General features: G+C 34.6%; 1 long non-coding RNA gene and 1 other non-coding gene across 2 annotated transcripts; one reads left to right on the forward strand and one right to left on the reverse strand.

Annotated features, from left to right (window-relative positions):
• The first annotated feature begins 1,791 nt into the window (after positions 1-1,791).
• Positions 1,792-10,848, forward strand: LOC127848091 (uncharacterized). The gene is made up of 6 exons (XR_008034347.1): positions 1,792-2,176; positions 3,502-3,602; positions 3,856-4,024; positions 4,211-4,378; positions 4,809-4,891; positions 5,929-10,848. It is a non-coding gene; the product is annotated as an uncharacterized LOC127848091 (long non-coding RNA).
• A 2,774-nt stretch (positions 10,849-13,622) lies between these two features.
• Trnam-cau (transfer RNA methionine (anticodon CAU)) lies at positions 13,623-13,713 on the reverse strand. Its single transcript is given in 2 exon segments — positions 13,623-13,658; positions 13,677-13,713. It is a non-coding gene; the product is annotated as a tRNA-Met (tRNA).
• Positions 13,714-23,146: the final 9,433 nt, after the last annotated feature.

Genomic DNA, 23,146 nt, shown 5'->3' on the forward strand with positions numbered 1-23,146 from the left:
TTCTACGCATTTAAGCTTCCACTCGCACTTGTTAAGACCGCATATCCGCGTTGGAAATGGTATACATTTAATTCATCTAACTTATCTTTCTAGATACCGAATGTCAGAGTTACATAAACCCTGTTAACACCGTTTTTGCCATATATCATTTCCGTTTGTTTTTCGAACACAATAAACAAAACTCGTTGAAAAAAAGAGAACTAGGAATTCGATCTCCAAGTGTGGACTAAAAGCCTTTATTGATGACACCACATGTCTGCACATGTGTAGATACCGTTATTAAGATAAGATATCACGTGTCACATTCTATTAACATGTATAATGGCAATAAAGTGCATTACTATCAGAGTGATAAAACAAAGCATGAATTAGGCTTCATGCTGGGTTTTATTTCTCTTAAAGTCATGCACATACACCTTGCTTCTATTAATCCCCTAGTAACTGATAAAACTATTAAAAAATCATGAACTATTATGTGATGATCAGATCGATAACATAAACCATTTAAATCTGCTAGCTCATTCGATAATTAGATATTGTAATTGTCTTTGACAGTGTTGACGTTCAGTTGTTCGTAGGGTCGACCGCATGCCTTCATCCATCTTTTACACTTCTCAAGATCTCTTTTCGGCTTTGGAAAAGATATAAATTCAATGCAACCAACTAATCGTTCAGGATATCGAGGAAAACAAAAGAAACTCGTTGAAATAAAAGTTAACCTAGACATAGCTTGTTTAGGAAAACGGCGGACAGTTCATTGCTAACTCGCGCGCCCGCTATATCGATCGCTGATTGGTAGATCAATTCTTCGATAAGGATTTGATTGACAGGCGGCGTCATGTCAATTGCTTGGGTGATAACAACGCAATAGTATAAGGTAAAGTACGGAATCCGGATAGTGCCATCTATAAGCTCGCACTTCTTTCATCAAGGTCGACACTACACACACGAAGCGACAGTGGACAGGCGATATTATTACAGCGATATTTGAACAGTACGCCGCGACTGTCGACTAAAATATCGAGTATCGCTTCGTGTGTCTAGTGTCGCGGTCTGAAATTAGACCTCGATACACGAGATTCGGATAATATGGGCGATATTTGAAAAACAAAATATAAATGGTCGCCGCGACGGTCGCGCAAATTATCGTGTATAGCTTCTTGTGTCTAGTGTCGCCCTTTGAACGCGACACTAGACACATAAAGCGATACTTGATATTTTTCCTGACAGTCGCGGCGACGCACGATTTTTTTCTTGACAGTCGCGGCGACGCACGATATCTTTCTTGACAGTCGCGGCGACGCACGATAGTTTTCTTAACAGTCGCGGCGACGCACGATATATTTAACACGATATATCGCCTTTTGGGCTACCTACACAAGGGCGATAAATTGTGTTTAATATACCGTGCGTCGCCGCGACTGTCAAGAAAACTATCGTGCGTCGCCGCGACTGTCAAGAAAAAAATCAAGTATCGCTTCTTGTGTCTAGTGTCGTCCTTGATGAAAAATGTGCGAGATTATAGATTGCACTATCCGGATTCCGTAGTAAAGCTTGTTTAAGTTCACAGTTCTCAATTTATAAAGCGTTGAACATGTGTTGCGAAAATGCTGACTTCGCAATAAATTTCGAAATTTACGTTTCTAACTCATTAAATTGAAAACAAAAGTTAAATTTGTGTGTGTGCGTGTTTGTGTGTTTGTGTGTGTGTGTGTGTGTGTGTGTGTGTGTGTGTGTGTGTGTGTGTGTGTGTGTGTGTGTGTGTGTGTGTGTGTGTGTGTGTGTGTGTGTGTGTGTGTGTGTGTGTGTGTGTGTGTGTGTGAGTTTGTAAAACCTACCAACCGGGGAAAATCGTATGAATACACACCAACAAACCGGGGAACACCTACCAACCGGGGAATTCCCCGGTTGGTTATAGGCGAAAATCTCTAATCTACGTGTATGGAATACCAAACTGTCAATTTAAATTAGAAATCCAACGCCTTCCCCGATTAGCGGGTTTGTGGCATGCACGAAATATACACAAATGTTGACTAAATTACAATCGAGTGTGTATCCAGGCTTATAACAGTTCCCCGGTTGCGCTGTTTAAAAATCATACACTCGGTATTTATATCATTTAGTGAAAGTAAGTTGGAAAAATGGAGTTTCGAGCGAACAAACGCATTAAACTAAGGTAAGTTTTTTAATTATGTTTACAACTTTCAATTAATATTAAAAAGCGTTTTTATGTAAACGTTAAAGTAATACTGGAAGAGAATTCTAAAGATCGATTTATATAAATATCATTTGATTACAATGCTTGTTTTACGGTACATATTTCACGAATATATTTTATAAATTACGTTAAACAATTATTGGTTATTCTATGTTAAAGTTTGCGTACCACCTTAAATATTTTCTTTGTCCCTTGACATATTGCTTTCATATTTTGCATACTTCTTTACCAACATGACCCCAATCTATAAACAAGAGCAGACTACTGTAAACAACATTTTGTAAGAATTATGGCCCCTTTTTCCACTTAGAATATGCATATTATTAATAATTCTTTGTTAAAGTTTGCGTACCACCTCAAATATTTTAATTGTCCCTTGACATGCTGCTTTCATATTTTGAATTCTTCTTGACCAACATGACCCCAATCTATAGAGCAGACAACTGTAACAAGCATTTTGTAAGAATTATGGCCCTTCTTCCACTTAGTAACGTTGAATATTTTGTTAAATTTTGTGTTAACATCGACTTTACTTCTAAAGTATCAAGGCTATTGCTTTCAAACTTCAAATATTTTCTTACTATCATGAGGGTACTGCATCTGGCAAGTTGAATTTTACCTTGACCTTTGACATTGAATCTGAAGGTGAAATTAATAAATTTTGATGAAATCGCCATAACTTCTTTATTTAGGACCAGATTTGATTCATACTTTGACAAAACAACACTTACCTGAAACACCACAATGGACTTCACCCAAACCATCCCACACGCCCCACCCTAGAAATCCCCCCCCCCAAAAAAAAAATGTTTTTGTTTTCCTTATTGTTTTTTTAACATGTTAAAAAAAGCAATTTGTTTTTTCTTAAGACCGTCCAACCATCCCACCCAAGCTATTGCTATCAAACTTGAAATACAATCTGATTAGTTTGTTTTATGTCTTTACAAATGTTCAATACATATGTTTTGTGGAAACCTGAACTCAGAATCGTCTATAATATACCACTTCTTTAAAACATAAGCGATCAATATGTTTGGTTTAAACTTATTTATTACGACATAGTAACATATTCACAAGTTACATGACATTGACATAGGATCAATATGTTTCAATTATGGTCCTCTTCCAGTTAGAATATGACTATAGTACCTTGACCTTATTGAATATGAACAATTTACCCATGGTGGCTTACTTTATACTGTCAAGCACTTGAATAGTCGAGCGCGCTGTTTTCTGACAGCTCTTGTTGTTTTTCTCATTGACATTTCCATTTTAACATTTAGTAGCCAAAAGGGTCCAAGTCCCCTTGATCTCGCAAGAACGTACTGCCAGAATTACGTTGATCCACCAGGTTTTGAAGTAAAAACCGTCAATGATGTCATAGGTACAAATATTTTTGTATATGGTTATGTTTAAAGTCGTTAAGAAATTATAAAAGAACATCGTAGCCCCTTTCCATTAAAAAGAAGAAAACAAACATGGACTATTGGGTTACTTAACTGGGCAGAAGTATGGAAGTAGCATAAAGATTTATTGATTATTTATGAATGAAACATTATTGGCGCCTATATCTAGCCTTCAATTATATGACCAAAATGATTATTAATATAAAATGTCTACAAATATAAATATTCCAGGCGAAGGAGTCTTCGCCACTAAGCCTTTTAAAAACGGAGACTTTCTTCTCGAATACAAAGGGGATCTGATAACACGAGTAAAACATGCACGGCAATTAGAAAAGGAGTATGAAAAGGAGGGTCAAGGCAGCTTTATTTACTTTTTTAAATACAGAGACAAATCTTGCTGGTAACTACAAATTATCTTTACTTTGCACATCAAACGTTTAAATCACGCCATTAGAAGAAGAATTATCTTTAGTTTTTTCACCATAATAATTAAATATGGCATGCGCGTTATTTTAGTTTAAAGCACTAGAAGTGTTTATTGTTATGTCTTATCCAGCATAAGATATATTATATTATATTTCATGAGGGTCGAATGATAAATGATGCCGAAAATGGAGACGCAAAACAAATTTGTGTAATGAAAATAGTTGAAGTCAACCAAACTCCCCATCTATGCACTTTCGCCGACGGAGACATTGCAATTGGCGAGGAACTCCGATATGATTATGGAGTACCAACACTTCCATGGAGAAAGGTACATTCTATTGTAAAGATGTCATCTGTGGTGGATTTATCACTGATATTTATCACATTTTAAATTAGCTTTAAATGTCTTTTGAATTATTAATTTTATAAATATAGCCAATCAGTTTTATGATTACATTCATGTTCATTCATGAGTTATTCATTTTAAATACAGATATTAAAATATCTTTTTGCCGTGAATTAAAATGTTTAATCATTGAACGTCGTCAAGCTTTACTGTAATGCGGTCTGTCTGATAATGTGTATTTGTTATTTGAATTGTCAGAAATGCACGGAGCAAAAAATGGGTATGTTTCACAGTGATTTGTTATTACTACACATGCATTAATACAAATGCGTTATATGGTTTCATAACTAACGAACTTTCTAACACTGACTAGATTATGTGTAATACCAATTTTTATTGTTGTTTTGAATAGGCAACACAATGACTACTAGATCTACGGACAGCCAGGAACCAGGACAAACAACATCCGTACACACGAAAGAAGTCGATGAGACGGTTTGTAATATTTCACTATGTCGAAGCTACTAAGGGGTATTTTCTGGTTTGGTTTAGTCTTCAGTGAAATGGGCGTAATTTTGCCTTAAATTATATCGTGCCAATATTTATTCCGGGTAATGCTAATTAGTATTTGGGCTTAACATAACACGTACGTCGATGATCATTATATTAACATGTTATAGCACACGTTATGCGAATTTTAAAAGAATAAAATATTGTTTACCAGTTGTAGTGACTATGAACTATCAAAATCTTCATATACACAAAGAATTTAGAATTTACAACTGTCAATGAAACTGGTGAGCATGTGTATTAACCACTGTAGTCTATAAACATCGACTTCATCATAATCACAAAAACGTTAATTATCGCTTATCCAAGAAGTGTAATATCATTAATTTAAATTTTCAGTATAAGACTTATACGCTGCCAATGACTGTGTATGAAACTCTGAGACATTAGGAAATTAAACTTGCGTGTTACATATGGACATTGGTTGATATTTTATCTTAACGACAAAAAAACAATAGCGTCTACTCGATATTTTACTATACGATACATTCTGACATGGGTAAAAAAAGATAGTTCATTTTATACCCACCACCGCACAATACATACAGGATTTACCGTGAACCACAGTCCGTTCACCAGTTCTTTTTTCTTCCAACATATTTGTCCAGAGAAGTACAATACCTTTCATTTAACCGTGCATACATTTTGTCTTATTAGTATCTGTAAAAACTATTCATTGTATACTTTTTCGAACTTTGATAACATGTTTGGAACAACTTGGTATATGTTATGACATGCTACATCAGCCAATCTTTAAAAAAGTAATTGTTTGATTCATTAGGCAAAATAATGTTTCCAAATTTGTCGTGTGACATCGATGTCATTATCAGGTGCCGTAAGTACCTGGACGCTTTTGTCGTAATTTTGCTATGAAAAATTGTACTGAAGTATATATATTTAATATGAATATCTTACACATGGCAGTTAGCGACGTCATATGGTGTTTTATTATCCGTGTACAGAAAAGGGTACTTCAAATACCAGGAGAACAACACAAGAAGCCAAAAAGCAATGGAGTGAAAACGAAAAAGGAGCTGTTCACAGACACTTTGATCGTTTTTTGATTATGGGTAAATTACCAGGGAAAAAAGACATACTTGCATGTATAGACCGTTCCATAATTTAGTCATTACATAATTATCTCCCCTGAATTCTCTCCGCGTCCGCCATTACACTGCTGCTTTACAATCGGTAACATATATAAGAGAGCACCGATTATTCAACGGATGAATTTCTTTCTAAATTCTAAGGCCGTCATTACATGGTCTTGGTTGTCTTGGAAAACTAACACATTGACACATTAAAAAAAGCATTTAGTTAAATTAAATGCAATATTTTTCATTTGATTATTTGCATCAATCTTTAAATCGTGTATGCCTTTGCATTCCAGTGTTTAATTGCCCCTTTGTTCTGCATAATCCGATTATCTCGTTTTGATCTGATATTGTCCAGACTTAACTAACCACATGGTGTCATAAACCACACTGGGTGGCAGATTACAATCTGGTCATTAAACACAATTGAAGATGCCACCATGTCTCATCTTCCTGGTAGTATTAAGCAGTCATTTGGTAAGATAATTTACCTCCGACATACTTAACAGTTGCGTAAATAAGATATGTTACATAATTTACAAATTAAAAGTTATGTCCAATATAGAATATCAGAAAGTGTACACCGTAAAGATACTAGCCCGTTTAATTTATGAAAAAATAAAGTATTTAAAAAAATATAAAAATAAAACATTTAACGTATTTAGCGGGTATCGGTTAATTAAAACTACGTCATTCCGTATGAAGATTTGATGTTACGGCAATGCACGAACGATATCATAAAACAATAAATTACAGTTGACACCAAACAGAGGTAAAAAATATTTTAAAAAATATATATGTATATAAATATATGTGTGTTAAAATATTAGATATGTGTCACTCATACTCACTAGTAACGAGTTTTCAATATACACAGTTCAATTTGCATCATATGAAGTTGTGTTTTTTCAGTTGTATGTTAATATTCCTCAATAGCGTCATTCTTTGTACAAAACCCGTCAAATTAAAATTACATGTAAATACTGTCATGTCCTTTGCTTTTAATATGGCTTTGTAGTATGTTTATTTTCAAAGCACTCCTTACACTTTCTAACACTCATTTATTTATCACACTAGCGTCCTCATGCCATTGATAATTATATTTTTATAATTAGATGTATTACTATTGTAATTTATTGAAGCTTTTCTGCCAAAAAAATATTACGGCTTATGCATAGAGCTCTTTATTGTGTCAAATTGTCGGCCTTTCAGTCTTCAGATAATCTTTAATTTGATGCTTATGCCGCGTTTTTAAAGTTGCAAATAAATGTATTAATAAATTCGTTTGGCGCTTAATAATATATTTTTGAAATATATTATTTAGGTGTTTTTTTATCGGAGTTTTTGTGTGTGGATTAATTGACTAAATATTACGTGTCGTTATCCATATGTTTTGCGTTACTTCAAAGACCTATAAAATACAATTTTTAGTATTTTTAGCTTTATAGCTGTTAAATGATTCAAAGATGAAAACATAGATATATCACATAGATCGCATTCTCTTCATAATCCGTATAATCACATAAAAGGTCGTTAAGATCAATATCACTCTCTCATGATAAAAAGCTCGTTTTTTAACGTGACAAAATTCCATCTAAAAAAATAAATATAATTTCAAACCACAATTTTTTATCTCTGATATCAGTTAGAACACGAAAAATAATGGAAGGCGTATCAATAATATCATACTTAATATAATATGTAATGATTTTGGAATGTAGATTTTTACCAAATGAGATCAATTACAAACAATTAGCGGTAATTAATTGCGCGAGAATCTTTTATAAGTATTAATTTAAATAAAATCTGCTTGATGTTGCGGCTATTAAAATCAACACAACAATACATGCGTGAATTGTTTGTGAAACGTTAAAAGTAACAAGTCTAATCAAAGACATAGTATGAGCGACTGAACCAGCAAATTTTCGCCGATGATTACCACTTGATTACAGATAAACAAAAACAAATACACGAAAGCATTTTAAACATTTTATTTGTAACAATCAATCTCAACTTCAAACAATCATTTAAACAACAAAAATGTGACAATCGCCTCACATTAATTCATTAAGTAATTTATTTATCCGACAACGGTGAAGCGGGTTTTCTCTACGTCTTTGGCTTTTGGAATCGCAGACTCGCACAAGTTAGCAGCAGTGTAATGGCGGACAGTCACGTGACTGACAATATGGCGGCGGTCAATTTATCGATTATGGAACGGTCTATTGAAAGTGAGAATAACCTTCACAACAGAAGTTGGAAAAATGTCAAAGACTTTTGCAGAAATTTAAACAAAAAAGCGACGGGGACTTTTAACTTAAAAAAATATTACACATATAATGCACGTTTAGGAGAATACGTTAAAGGATGAAGATGCCACATGTGTTTTGTGTGTTTTCTTGTTCTATATACTCTTTTCGAAAACGATATATGTGTGCTTATTGTATTTGAATGTTTTTTAATACGGTTCAGTCAAAAACGATATTTGTTCATAATCATATCGCCGAACAAATTAGGATTGGTATATAGTTCGGCCAAAGAGTGTTTCTTAATACTTTCTATTACGAGTTTCAACGAGTTACTCACTATACAAGTTATTTTTTACCCTAAACTTGGTGAATATGAATGAATTTAGCAAACATGATAACAAATCAATCTAGAAGCCAAAACGTTCAGAGAAGGCACAAACACTTTTAGATGTAATAAGATAAATGTAAATAACATTAAAAGAAACTACTCCTAAACTACTGCTACAATATGAAGAATACAAATAATTATTTTGTCAATTTTACCAAATTTGTTTTGAATGACAGGTGTCTGACTTGCAGTTGAGTACTTAATAGTTATTTTAAAGTAAACATTTACCAAAATGTAAATTATTGCGTAAATATCGCACTAGAATTGATTAAATAGTTGTTAAATATTACAATAATTTCCTACACAGATTTTTGTGCATTTGTTTTGCGTGTAGATATTCACATTAGCTATCAATTCACATATTTGCTTTGTGTATATAATTGGTATGTTTATATGTTTTTCATATCAAAATTGCTTGATCTACAAAAATTCGCGAGGGGTTATGCATTTTTTCCCATGTTTTTAATTGAAGTTTATAATTAAACGACGATGAAAATTACTAAGATGCCAGATTTAGTTATGTTTTTGTCTCATTTATGGTTAAAAATCAATTAACATACCCATTTCCCAGACTAAGATATTGTTAAAACAATTTATCGTGTTTGCGACTGACCTCTTTTATGCATTATAACACAAGCTATTTACTTGTTTTTTCGAATACTCTTCATATACACACACTTGAACAAGCTGTAGATTACCTAGAACAAAACATATTTGAAACATATATGTATATGTGATATGTAAATGCATGCACAAAGCTAATAATTAATCATGTTTATACACTTTGCGATATGATGCTATAATGTCGGTTGTTTTAAGTGATTAATCATTGTGTTAACCTTGTTATCTGCCATCTGGAATGTAATTAAGTGTTTTGACATGTATGCGAAATTGATCTTGTTCGATTTGGTGCTGTATATTCAGAAGTGAGTCACACTGTTATAATTTTCCTGTTGGTACATATTATTTTCAAGTTGGCACCAACAAGGGTCTAACAATTGATCCACATGTGCACTCCCAGTAAGTATATATACTATAATGTAAGTGATTAAAAATAATATTAAACTACGTGTTTGATAAGGGTTTGCTTTGGTTCATATTTAATTATTAGTGTTTTTATATAATGATAATGCTGTCAAAGTCAGCGGTGATTATACGTGTATAACAACATTAATTATAACTTTTATATTGTTTTCAACAAATAATATATGGATGACGCATCGGCATAACTTTTCAGTGCTTAAAATACACTCTTTCTATTATATTTTATGCAAAAATTAGGTACATAAGTTTGTTTACATAAAGGAAGTTTCAACAAAATACGTGAATTCAAATCTTAAAAAAGGTGTTTGGTTTGCAAGGGAAAACAAAGCGATTGCCAGTGACTATTTTCCTTAAAATATAATCTGTTATTTCGACAGGTAGAATTAAATGTAAGTTCATTATTAACGTTAACCCGTTTTTGGCATTCTCTACTCAAACAAGTGCATACATACTGTATTTTTTAATACAGCATATGTGTAATGGTATCACAGTTGTAGAATTGGAATACATATATTATAACAATTAATACTGATCATTATTCAGATTGACCTACCGCCGTTGACTAAGTCACTGGCGCATCAAAATGCATTGTTATCAAGTCGTTTTGCTAGTTTACTAAACTATTTAGTTTCTCAGGCCTCGCCACATTCGTTGTGAAACGTTCATGATTGTTTAAAGTTACAGATTTTATTATTTTTGAAAATGCAATAAATGTATTTAAGACAATTTAAGTGAAGTGGAAGTTGCCATGCGTGTGAATGAATTTTCTGATGTTTACCTGTTTCAGGGGATTAAATGCATGAGTTATTTTATAATGTCAGAGTAAGGACAAAGTAAATTTACACTACTCAATCTACATGCATATGGGCAGTTCTACTTTAAGGATAAAAAACTTCATAGTACGTGAAAATCGTGAATGCTTTTTTCTGATGGAAAAAAGGAATTAAACAAATAAGCCGCCTCCCCCCCTCTCCTTCATTCGGTTTGACAAATAGCGTTGCCTGAAAAAAATAACATTATTTTTTAGTTTTAGGAACGAATTGTATTCATTTGTTGATTAATTGCACCATGATTGTTATGGTATAATGCAGCACTTGCATGCTTGTAGTCGGCTTAAAGCTAATGAAGTCATAAATGTATCGTTTGATTTGCGTTTTGTCACTTATGCTTTTTTTATGTGAATAATATTTGAGTCAATCAAATAAGGCATTTTTGTATAACTTATATAAGGTCATATGATAAACATATTTAATTTTAATATTGTTTCATACATATTCTTTTCAATTTTTGTACTAACTTAAATATTATCCATGAACGTGCACGCCATTGTCCGATTAACAACGGTACCATGATTACACACAATTACCCCTGTTGGTAAACGCAAATTTCCCGTTGGACATTATTGAAGTTCCACGGTGATAGCGCGCTTAAGTTCCTCTCTTGGTTAACACAATTCCCCTGTTGGCACACATTAAAGTTCCACGGTTGGTACGCACATAGTACCCCTGTTGGTATACACCGTTCCCCAGTTGGAACACATTGAAGTGCCACAGTTGGAACGCACTTAGTTCCCCTGTTGGTATACACCATTCCCCTGTTGGTACACATTGAAGTTCCACAGTTGGTACGCACTTAGTACCCCTGTTGGTATACACCGTTCCCCAGTTGGCACACATCGCAGTTCCTCATTTGGTACGCACATAATTCCCCGGTGTGCATGTAAAATTTTCTTTGATTTATTACCCTATTTATCATAATTTTTATGTCAAAATCGTATTTTAGGTTCGAAACTTGTCTGTTCTTTATCACTTTCAGCTTTCTAGAATATGTGGAAATGGTGGTCCCCGGTTGGTAGGTTAAGAACACATTTCCCCGGTTGGAAGGTTTTACAAGTATATGTGTGTGTGTGTGTGTGTGTGTGTGTGTGTGTGTGTGTGTGTGTGTGTGTGTGTGTGTGTGTGTGTGTGTGTGTGTGTGTGTGTGTGTGTGTGTGTGTGTGTGTGTGTGCGTGCGTGTTTGTGTGTGTGTGTGTGTGTGTGTGTGTGTGTGTGTGTGTGTGTGTGTGTGTTTGTGTGTGTGTGTGTGTGTGTGTGTGTGTGTGTGTGTGTGTGTGTGTGTGTGTGTGTGTGTGTGTGTGTGTGTGTGTGTGTGTGTGTGTGTGTGTGTGTGTGTGTGTGTGTGTGTCATCACATGGCTTATTCTGAGTTTATTTCTCTGCCATCAAAATATATTGTACGTTAATATTTAACACTCAGTTTTCTTTCAAAACATTCAATCACACATTCATAGCCGCGTCTTGCGATAATAGGTCTTATGTCGTTTAGTTCAGCATAGCTCACGCTCAGCCTGTGCATTTGCGTAGTCTTGTCAGAGGCGATGCTGTCCACTATAACACCACTTGAGGTTTTATGGTCTCATTATGTATCTCCTGAACAGACAGAGAGATTCGCAGGTTAGGTGGGCTATAGCTATGATTGGCGCATATGGCATAAGACCCATTTTCGCATGATGCTGGTCTTTTGAAATTACATTGCGAGTTGTTAATGCTGACGTTATGTAGACGTCATTAAAAATGAAAAGCTGGGTAAAACAGCTACGCTGGAAAAGCGCACTATACCGATGTTAAGGTAAGAGATTGGTTGACACAGTGTGAACTACTAGGGTAACAAGTAATGCATCAACAGCAAAGTAAGGGTAAACAGCGCTGTCTTTATGACTACCTAATGCGTGAATGAAAACTAATGCTTGCATATTTTTATTTTATTTAATGTGATCAATTATCTTATTGTATATTTTGAATTGTATAGTTTTGTTAAGGGAGTTTCCATCAGGATATTATAATCTTAGTGTCATAGGTATTCGATATTCCAACAATATACATTTAATATGATGGTGATTGAAAATTTAATTTTATATTAACTGGTTCTCATTATACCATTTCATCATATTTGTAATGCTTTCAGAACGTCAAAAAAGAGACATGTTGTTGTTGTTTTGTCTAAGTTATCTCTATAACATAACTATTATATTAAACAGTGCACATACCTAGACCTGTGCATTAAGAAACACTCTTTATAAATTTTGTTTTGTTGAATAGTTTTGAAAAATGATTTCCGTCTAATATTATGCAACAGCGAACAACGTAAATACCTTCAGTGCTTTGATTTGTGATGCGTACGCTCAGAGTGTACAGCACGATATCTCTGTTATATTTTTAGGCGGTTGTTTTATCGGTAAAGACAACTGGTCTCGTCAATCACTTAAGTGACAGACCCGATATAAACTCAAGGGACCACATAAGCTGCTTCTCAAGAGTGTATACTAAGACTGATGCTTGCTACCTGCAGTGGTCAGCTATTCTGTACAATCTATAATAAGACTGATGAATCTATAAATAGACTGATGCAGGGGAAACGGGTAATGTTACAAGCTATAACTAACTGAAACAAATGCACATCTCTTTTCTATGCGAACTTCAAGCTTAAAGGTCATGACGCGTGATTTCTCAAGGGCTTTCATCGCCAATTGAAGCTACCGTTCGGTAATGGTGTTGAGTCTCTTACGTCTGTAGACATATGCCACGTTTTTTTTAAAGACCATCTGATAACATTTGCAAAGTGAGTGCTTTGCCTATATATCGGAATTGACAGCACATGTTCCGTTCTTAAATGAGTGAGTAAGAGTTCGTGTGTTCGGGTATAATAAATCTACCATCATTTATTATGTAGCTGTTTTATGTTATCGACCTCTTAATTGTATGAATGCCTAAGTGAAACATAGAAACATTTGTTCGTTTATTATGCTCTATTAAACTTTTCGTATATATGAAGTTTTGAAAGATTGAACATATAGTGTGAATTGTACGTGGGCTGGTAAAAAATTGCCCAGGGTGAGGATCGAACTCACGACCTTCAGATTGCTCTTTGGCATGTGATTATGAGACTGACGCGCTACCTACTGCGCTACCTAGGCTTATAATGTTACGTGAACCGTTAAGTTTAAAAAATGTATAATATTGCTTAACCGGCCGTAACATACATATATTGCTCTGCTTTTAACACTCTTATTATAATCGTTTCGAAAATAAAGCTATGAAACGATTTATACCATGGGCTAAAACTACGATAAACTAAGTGTTTAAAGTAAGAGCAGTGTTTCAATACTCGTTGTGATAATAACAGTAAACCTGTTTACCTGACACAGGTGTGTTCAAAGAAGGATGATCGTTTAATGATGTCAAAGGGAAGCTACTGTTAAAAATACCAAACTTAACGTATCACAGCGGTTACTTCCCATATTGCCCATGGCGTTAACAGAACAGAGCATACTTTTATTACACATAAACTGTACAGTTTCTAGTATTAAACAAAATGATAGTACAACATACATGAATATAGTAAGTTGATTTAGCAGAAATGTTATAAAATAGTAGTTGATGAACTTTACAGATAATTAAACAAAACAAGTTTTAAATCGCATGTTAACGGTGTATCTAGCTACATAATTATGGAACCTTTTTAATATATGAATGCATTTATAATCAGTAAAGTAAATCAGTAATTGTAATTTGGAGAGCATAAAATAAAACAATGCGAATCCAAACCACATATTATTTAAGTAAAGGCACAATTACGAATTCCAATTATGCTTAGTGTTTACGTATAATATGTATCAGCATATAGTCTATAATCAGTAAAATATAACAAAAATAATTTCAAAATGTAACAATAATTATATTTTTGGAGGAGCACATATTATACGTTTGAATCACAATCACATATTAAGGCTTCGGCACTGTACCGGATTATACATAATATTGGCGTCGCACTGGAGTGCGGCGACTAGTATGTAATGCATTTTTTTTTCGCTTATAGGAGGTGAATTTATTATACGGATCAATGTATATATTTTTGTTTTAAGAATATCTTGCATAGTGGTGATTTTTTGTGTAAATTTGTGTAAATAAGTACTGATTTGTGCCTATTACATTTACTACAACATTTATTGCCAATAATGCAAAGCTAATTGTTTTAATTAATAACTAATCACAGGGGAAAGATCACAGGGACTGGGCAAATACGCGAAACTTTCTGGTTTTGTATAAAAACAAAACATAATCAAAATATATTTATTTTGTGGTTTTTCTAACAATAGCGCAGACTTTTGCTGTTCGAATTTTGGTTAGCGCGTATTTTCTTCAATTTTACAAGACGACAGCGATTACACGGTTTATTGCTTTATTGATAACCGTTACACAACAGTCACTTATTAAGGCAGTAGGTGCCTAGTGAGATCGGGAATAGTCGGTCGATATCGCCGTATTCGGAAAGCGTTTCGGCTATAAGCGATATCTACGGTAAAGTCCGGAAATTATACTAAATACACGAAATAAATTTTTATTTTTTTATTTAAGAGTTAAATTTGCTTATCTCTTTAAGATTTAGTAACTATACAATACAAATATAAGTTAAATTAATTCGTTTCATAAAATATTTGTGTTCATGACGTCACGGTTGTTTACATTTTCTTAGCAAAATGAAGTGCGAAATAAAAGCGAGCGATTTGCAAAATCGAAAAAAAAGCAAACACCGATCGACAACGTTGTGTTCGATAACAATTATTCATTTACCGAGGTCTGCGATGGCGATTTGTGTGAAAATGACTCACGTAAAAGCTATTCGCATTTGCTAAATGGCGTGAAAAGAGAAAGCAGAAGTGGGTGGGGGATGGAAGAAGATGAAGAAGATTGATTTACTCGTTGAGCTGGAGGTTTTTCTTAACAAATTACAGTATGGTCAGTTTTGTAATCTGTGTCCCATTCCTTTGACAATATATAACATTGTTGGCGAACTACAAAATGGCCTCAGTGGTTATTTGTACGTTGTTTGTGAAAACCCTGACTGTAGAGAAGTCAACAGTGTTGCTTATGGAAAGCAACACCATCTCAAGATCAGGGGAATGCCATGCTTTGACGTAAATACCACGCTTGGAACAGGTATGTCTTCATTTTTCAACCTGCCATTTCAATCAATGATAAATCATTGTACAATTGCCATTGATCTTTGGACTTCTTACACATTTTTAGACCCCTTAAAATTCCAAGTGTCATTCCCAGTGAATATTTGTTTATCGTGTAATATATAAGGAAACATTCCGGTGTCCATGATATTCAGTTTTCAAATTTAGTTTCGCATTTGTGTTGTTAAATCCAATTGATTGCTCATTCATGTTATTTAATAATGTAATGATGCTACGAATGGATTCTATGAAAATACATTGTAACGTCATTATTAAGTAACTACGGCCTTATTTAGTTTTCATGTTCTTATCATTTTAATTCTCTTTTCAGCAATTAAAGTCAGTTTGGACAGGCCGGTGAAGGTAAATAACTTCCTAACCAATCTAAACATAACGCTTATTGCAAATAGAAATCTTCAGAAGATTGAGGCTCGTGCTGGGGAGGCCATCAAGAAAATCTCAACTGCATCGTCTAACAAGGCTGCCATTGATGCTTATGAGAAAGAAATGGAGTAAGTGTAAAAACTAACTTTTAATACAATGTTATTGACTATACTGGTGCCAAACTGTGTATTTTTTCTCATCAACTGTCTTCTTATTTCCTATTTCAGATGAACATGAAACATATTAATAATAATTGTTTTATTAAAGGCACTGTGTTCATAGTTTGGTAAAATTACATTTTTTAAAAGATTTTTGGTAAGAACCCCAGGGCAGGCACATTATTAAAAATATTTGTGATTGTTATTATAAATATTAAAAGCTATTAAAAATATTACAACTTTTTTTAAATAAATTCATTACTTTTAGTAATAAATCTTATGAAGGAGCATAGGTATATCAAAATTCTGAGCTATTCATATAAATGGTGAATTCTTTTCACAAGCGATAATTTGAGTTCAACGACTTGTCAATATGTAATGTTCTTGTTGTGCTGAAAATTGATTTTCTCATAACCAACGATCATATAAGGCGTCAGAATAAAACTTAAAGGGGAATTATAAAATTCATGAAATAAGCATTGTGTGAATGTCATTTTGTATTTCATTTCGAGGTACAGCTATGCCTGATATTACTCAGATTGCTGCTGTGCATTTGAAGACGGGTTTAAAGTTCTCGACATATGTGAAGAAAACAGTGCCAATTTCTTCCGAAGCTCAGAAAGTGATTGGCATATCTGTTGATGATCATGGCATAATGCGTGTAAATGGTGGAAGTGTTGATAGTGTATCAATTAAAACTTCTCTACATGATTGTATGACGTGGCTTGCAAAGTTTCCCAGAGCCATTTTTGTTGCACATAATGGGCGCAGGTTTGATTTTCCGGTTTTGGTTAGTGCATTGCTGAACACACACTGTTTTGAAACGTTTTGTAATTGTGTAAGCAGTTTTGTGGACTCTTTGCCGGTTTTCAAAAATCGTATCCTGGACAGTCACACAAACAGGAAGATCTAGTGAACGTGTTCTCCAGGCAACCTGCAACGCCCACAGTGCTCCTGATGATGTTGAAGCACTGGGATCTTTGCATAAAACATGTAAAATTACTCACAATATGGCCCACATCTTTACTATTACTGCAATCCATAATTCAGTTAGTTTAAGTCATGAAAAGCCTTAAAGGCAAAGAACATTAGATTGTTAGACGTGCTGTTGCATAGAGGAACTCTAAAGCGACCAACAGCTGAAAACATTGCGGGATATGGACTGGCCTTGTGTCATTAAAAAGCCATATTTTCTAGTTCCGGAGAGGATACTTTCATTGCTAAAAACAATGAGGGACTACAAAAAGTCACTAACGCAAAAACATATTTTATCTGAAGTGGTCCCTAAAATCGGTCAGTTTTTCAGTGACGAAAAGTGACGGAACGAGATAATATGACTTTCAAATGACACGCGGCCAGTCAAAATCACGCAATGGCTTTATACTGATACTAAATTATGTACATCTAGTTGTCATTAATCTGGCTGTTTTTATTAAAATATAAGTTGTATATTATTGTGCTACATGTTTAAAGAAACATGATAACTTATACATCTTTATGCTACGTAATATTGGGGCAACTTTGACATTTTGTGCTGAACTGCGCCTGTATTCATATGTTGCCTTTTGACTTCAGGTGACCTTAAGATTGTATTATTAGCTCGGCTTTTTTCGGAGAAAACTCCGAGGTATTGTCATAGCCTCTTCGTCGTCCGACGTCCGCCGTCGTGCTAAAACCTTTACATTGGCTCTAAAATTAAAGTGCTTCCACCTACAACTTTTAAACTTCATATGTACATGCATCTTGATGAGTTCTACACGCCACACCCATTTTTGGGTCACTAGGTCAAAGGTCAAGGTCACTGTGACCTCAAATATAAAACTTTAACTTTGCCTCTAACATCATAGTGCTTCCACCTACAACTTTGAAACTTCATATGTACATGCACCTTGATGAGTTCTACATGCCACGTCCATTTTTAGGTCACTAGGTCAAAGGTCAAGGTCACTAAGACCTCTTATATAAAACTTTAACTCTGCCTCTAACATCACAGTGCTTCCAACTACAACTTTAAAACTTCATATGTACATTAACCTTGATGAGTTTTACACGCCATTCCCATTTTTGGGTCACTAGGTCAAAGGTCAAGGTCACTGTGACCTCTAATATAAAACTTTAACTTTGCCTCTAACATCATAGTGCTTCCACCTACAACTTTGAAACTTCATATGTAGATGCACCTTGATGAGTTCTACACACCCCACCCATTTTTTGGTCACTAGGTCAAAGGTCAAGGCCACTGTGATCTCTAATATAAAACTTTAACTTTGCCTTTGACATCACAGTACTTCCACTTACAACTTTGAAACTTCATATGTAGATGCACCTTGATGAGTTCTACACGCCACACCCATTTTGGGTCACTAGGTCAAAAGTCAAGGTCACTGTGACCTCTAAAAAAAATAGATAATAATTCTGACAAGCTGTCGCAGCCGAGCGTGGCACCCGTTATGCGGTGCTCTTGTTAATGAGTAATTATATCAATATTAATTCAAAGTTAGCTAAATTTCTTCACATGTCATGGTTTATAACTGTAGCTTTTAATAAGCAACTAGAAAACCCCCCAAAAGAAGTGATATACAAATTTATACGTAAATTCATTGCTTGAAAATGAATAGGGGTAGGCATACTCAAAGTAAAATTTCTTGAGATAGAAACGGTAAAACTTCCTGAAATTCATTCAGTGTGTATAAAATACGTTGTGTTAAATAAATATGTACAATATATGCATTTCATCACACTACAAGTGACATAAAACGTTTCTTGTCACTGAACCATTTGTTGTCGTTTTAGCCATTTTGTCCAGATAAGTGCATATATTATTGGACATCAAAGGCACAATTCTCTTTCAATGACACTTTTTTAATTCTGTATCTTCTAACAAAATCCAGTCGAGTACGTTTAATAAGTTAAATGTCAAAATATATGTATATCCCATTACAAAATAAACTATATATTTTGGATATAGGGTAAATCCATAGAAAACGCCCAACCGAGTCAAGGGGTAGGTGCATGCAACCAAGTATAAAAAGTAAACCGGCTAATAAAAAGTTTTAAAATGTTGCAATTAGTTGTGATATACAATTTTTTATGTCGAAATAATAACAAAGAGTTTTTTCTGGAAAAGTACCCATTAGCCTCCCACTACCTTAATATCTTAGTTAGAAGGTGATTTTTCAAGCGGTTCCGTAGTGTAGTGGTTACACGCTCGTTTCACATGTAAGAGGTCATAGGTTCGAGCCCCAATAGAATCAAATGATTTTATTTGTGTTCTATGTTAACGTTTTGTTTTGATGTAGACATTTTAGTTTAAATAAATATGCTGTTTTATTGTAACCATTTTTTTGTTTTTATTATGCCGATGAAATATATGTGTGAGAGGGTGGGGGGGGGGGGGTTCGTAAACACATAGAAACCTTCTTTGTTCCACTATCCTAGCAACCACCTAGTTACTAATAAAGGCGCTATAGAGCGCGAAGCGCGACACGTATTATTAATTGTAATAATGAGTCTTGATAAAGGAAGCAGCCGCTTATCAATGAGGAGCACCACCCCAGTCTCATTATCATTAAGTCCTCCTACAGTTTTTTTTAAAGAACCACATATAGAAGGCCGCAGGCCTGACCGTATCTTGCCAGTGGTATGGACCCTTTGGTATGGACCTTTAACCCCGCTCACTATCCAGCGTTTAAACTTCCGGGTTTACATTTAAACCGACTTTTAATAGCTTATTAATATCTTAGTTAGAATGTGATTTTTCAAGCGGTTCCCTAGTGTAGTGGTTACACGCCTGCTTCACATGTGAGAGGCCCAGGGTTCGAGCCCCAGTATAATCAAATTATTTTATTTGTGTTCTATGTTAACTTTTTGTTTTGATGTAGACATTTTAGTTTAAATAAATATGCTGTTTTTTTGTAACCATTTTTTGTTATTATTATGCCCATGAAATATATGTGTGAGAGGGTGGGTGGGGGGGGGGGGGGTTCGTAAACACATTCAAACTTTTACAGTGTTTTCATATTAATGAGTACTCAACCACTATCGTAAATGAGCAACGTAAGAATAAGTTCAAAGTCATCTCCCCTTGAAGTTGAGAAAAATATGAAATTACGCTTACAAGATGAAGCAGATTTTTTTAAAACCTACACAGTTCTGTTCCATTAATGAAAACTGCACACGGATGCCAGTAAAAAAAGGAAACTATGAAATATTTGGGGGTTACAACACAAAATCATAGATAATGGTTATTTGGGGGTTATAACACAACATCATAGATAATGGTTATTTGGGAGTTGTAACACACAATCATAGATAATGGTTATACCAGTATCTTTTTCTATTTTGTTTAAAATAATCGGCCAATATATTAATATTTACAGTAGAAAAAAATCGTTCTATGTAACTTCATTGAGTGCCTTTTACACTGAAATTCCCGACGCCCTGTGATGCTTTGCATCAATACTTATCTTGTACTTAATGTTAATGCAATATCTATGTCAGCATGTACAAAAAACAAAACCTGTTTAAATATAGAATATCACATGACGTCATAATGTACTTAATATAACTTTTTATAATGAATGTCCTTATCGCAAAATAGTAATTAACACAGCAAATTCAAGCTCCAATCCAAATCGCATCGTAGTTATTAACGATGAAAAATGAAGTTCCTATCCTTAGCGCGACATGAGAAGGGATAGCGTAAAATAAAAAATGTTCCTATTCGCAATTTAATTCAATGTTTTTTTAAAACGAAGTTCGGATAAAAACAATTCAAAATAAAGTCCAAATCATGAACGCAACATTGTCATTAACTACGCAAAACGAGGATCCGATCGTAAGATCAACATATTAAAAACAACGCAAAACGAAGTACCCATCCTGATCGCAACATAGTAATTAGAAACGCAAAACGAAGTACCCATCCCGATCGCAACATAGCAAGTAGCAATGCAAAACGAAGTACCCATACTGATCGCAGCATAGTAATTAGCTACGCAAAACGAAGTACCCATCCTGATCGCAACATAGTAATTAGCAACGCTAAATGAAGTACCAATCCTGATCGCAACATAGTGATTAACAATTTAATACGAAGTACCTATACTGATCGCAACATAGTAATTAGCAACGCCAAATGAAGTACCCATCCTGATCGCAATATATTAATAAGCTACGCTAAATGAAGTTCCCATCCTGATCGCAGCATAGTAATAAGCAACGCAACATGAAGTACCCATCTTGATCGCAGCATAGTAATTAGCAACGCTAAATGAAGTACAAATCCTGATCGCAACATAGTAATTAGCAACGCAATACGAAGTACCGATCTTGATCGCAGCATAGTAATTAGCAACGCAATACGAAGAACTCATCCTGATCGCAACATAGTAATTAGCAACGCATTACGAAGTACTCATCCTGATCGCAGCATAGTAATTAGCAACGCTAAATGAAGTACCCATCTTGATCGCAGCATAGTAATTAGCAACGCATTACGAAGAACTCATTCTGATCGCAGCATAGTAATTAGCAACGCAATACGAAGTACTCATCCTGATCGCAGCATAGTAATTAGCAACGCAATACGAAGTACCCATCCTGATCGCAGCATAGTAATTAGCAACGCTAAATGAAGTACCAATCCTGATCGCAGCATAGTAATTAGCAACGCAATATGAAGTACCCATCTTGATCGCAACATAGTAATTAGCAACACAATACGAAGTACCCATCCTGATCGCAACATAGTAATAAGCAGCGCTAAATGAATTTCCCATCCTGATCGCAGCATAGTAATAAGCAACGCAACATGAAGTACCCATCTTGATCGCAGCATAGTAATAAGCAACGCTAAATGAAGTATCAATCCTGATCGCATCATAGTAATTAGCAACGCAATACGAAGTACCCATCTTGATCGCAGCATAGTAATTAGCAACGCAATACGAAGTACTCATCCTGATCGCAGCATAGTAATTAGCAACGCAATACGAAGTACCCATCCTGATCGCAGCATAGTAATTAGCAACGCTAAATGAAGTACAAATCCTGATCGCAACATAGTAATTAGCAACGCAATACGAAGTACCCATATTGATCGCAACATAGTAATTAACAACGCAATACGAAGTACTCATCCTGGTCGCAGCATAGTAATTAGCAACGCAAAGTGAAGTACCAATCCTGACCGCAACATAGTAATTAGCAACGCTAAATGAAGTACCCATCCTGATAGTAACATACTGATTAGCAACGCAACATGAAGTACCAATCCTGCGCGCAATTAAGTAATACATAACGCAAACTGGAGTATTAATGTAATTAAAATATACATTCGATAATAATGAAAAAGACATCTTAAAAAAGAATATAAGACCCGATTTCAACCTGTGAAATTTAATTAATGTAACAGAGCATTCCACTGATGCACTGTTTCTTATCAGTTTTATTACCTGATATATTGCTGTTATGCAAACTTGACGGAATAAACTGATTCATCTATGACGTTGTGTTTCCCTTTCGGACATTGTCGAATGATGGGCGATGTTAACTATATCGTATAACTGATTCATCAATTACCTCGTGTTTCGTCTTTTGTAATACTGCGAATTAATATAACATCATCCCATCCATGTTAAGGAAACAGAGCGAATTCGAAAATTCATCACTTTTGACCCTCAATTCTTACATTGGCCCGTCACCATGCCGAATAAATGTAATATTTAATATGTTTACTGACAAATCTATAACGTTTTAAATAGCCTTAACTCATTGTAATTTCTATAAAAACTTGAATAAAAGTGTTGTCAGCCCAGGAATTCGAATCTAAATCTACTGTTGAC

The sequence above is a fragment of the Dreissena polymorpha genome, chromosome 10, assembly GCF_020536995.1.
Source record: "Dreissena polymorpha isolate Duluth1 chromosome 10, UMN_Dpol_1.0, whole genome shotgun sequence".
Lineage (NCBI taxonomy): Eukaryota > Metazoa > Mollusca > Bivalvia > Myida > Dreissenidae > Dreissena > Dreissena polymorpha.